Genomic DNA, 1746 nt, shown 5'->3' with positions numbered 1-1746 from the left:
GCATCCAGGAGGAAATTACATGTTCAGATCGGTTGCACGTACTACTTTAAAAGGCAGACGGTGTGTTCACCTTTGGCCGTACGGAAGCTGGACTTAAACAAATAAAACATAAGACTAATAACAAATTATTATGGCAACATTACATGTGACAAAAGAAACAACACTGAAACAAATACCAATATTTGTTGTTTCACATAAAAGCTTTTGGAAAAAAACGAACAGCCTTAGACCGCGTCTACATTTCGGTGATATGATTGTTCTGTAGCTTACATTGATGTACTCAGGTGTGGGCCTCAGTCTAAGTGTAGGCCGACCGGTTTCCAGGATGAAAATGGACTCGCGTTCAAGCGCAAAAACATGTCTTTCACTCATTCTTTGCTTTTTTTTGTCATCTCTCGGAAAACCAAATTTGTATAATTTGTTTGCCGGAGTGTGAGACATGGGGCTTCTCGCTCACCTTTGGGAAAAAAACCGTTTTTCCAAGTTTTGTGTGGAAAAGAGGTTCTCCCCACCATTTTTAACAAAGGGCTGTCCGGAAGTTTTCCCAAAAGGGTAGGTTGGGAAAAAAAACCTTTTAACTGGCAGGGTGAGAAAACCCACCTTGGGGGCATTTTTGACTCCAAAGGGCGGTCGTGTTCCCCACAAGTGGACCCCCAGGCTACGCTTTTTTCCAAAATGTTTTCCCATTTCCCAATTCTTTCGGGTGTGTTGGGACGGAAAAGGCTGTCAGATCCACTTTTGGACACCACGCAAATTGAAATGTCAGGGCCTTCAACGAGCGGTGGTTTCAGGGGGTCCAGGGTTTTTAAGAGGGTTCCCAAAATTTTTTGTCGGGGGCTCCCAGGAAGGAAAAGCTGGCTTTCCGGGTGGGTGGAAGGCGGGGGGGGCAATAAAGCCTTCGATGTGAATGGGCGCGTTTCCGCATACACAACAAACGCACACAGCAGAAGAGGGAGAGAAAGAAGAGGAAACGAGCAATTACCTCACAACAATAAACACTAGGAATCAATATCGGGGCGAATGATAATAACAGAGAACAGAAGAAAAGAATAGAGAAATAGATATACATATATAAGAATATAGGAAAATATAAAGTATGAGAATATACACAATACACACACACTGACTATTAGTGTACATACGACGTATAAAACACAGTCAATCCCGAATGACACTAAGATATACAACACATATCCATAGTTGTTGTAAAGAAGTTTTTGGCCTTTTTCTCTTGGGTTGGGAAACGGGCACATGGGCATTAAGGGAATAAATCCATCCAGGGCTCTTCCCTGTTGCGCACTCACCTCCACATTCTCCAGGTGACACGCTTTTCGGTGCGCGGGGCCTCGAACACACTCGAAGTCAGTGACAGCTGTACTGCGTTTGAAGGTCATTCCTCTGTGGACCGTGCATTCACCTGTTAGCTGGGCTCAAAGCCAGGGACAATATCTTGACATTATTATCTGAGGTTGCTTAGAATTTAAGCTGGCTTTAAAAAAATTCTGCTCAGAAGCCTCTGCCCTCCCATCTCAGGTCAGCTGGAAATGATGCAGAGTTTTCAACATGTAGGAGTAGTTCAACTATTCTGGAAAAGATTCTCACGATATCTACACTCGCAGGTGCCTGTCCAGCGCTCGCTCTCGAGATAAACGCTTCAGCGTGTTTCACCAGAGGTAATGTGCAAGCAACGTGGACGTTTCGTGTGAACTTGTATGAGACATTACAGAATGTTGAAAAAAATCACCT

The sequence above is a fragment of the Notothenia coriiceps genome, unplaced genomic scaffold, assembly GCF_000735185.1.
Source record: "Notothenia coriiceps isolate Sejong01 unplaced genomic scaffold, NC01 NC01_scaffold00024667, whole genome shotgun sequence".
Classification (NCBI taxonomy): Eukaryota; Metazoa; Chordata; class Actinopteri; order Perciformes; family Nototheniidae; genus Notothenia; species Notothenia coriiceps.
This window is presented reverse-complemented; position numbering follows the sequence as displayed.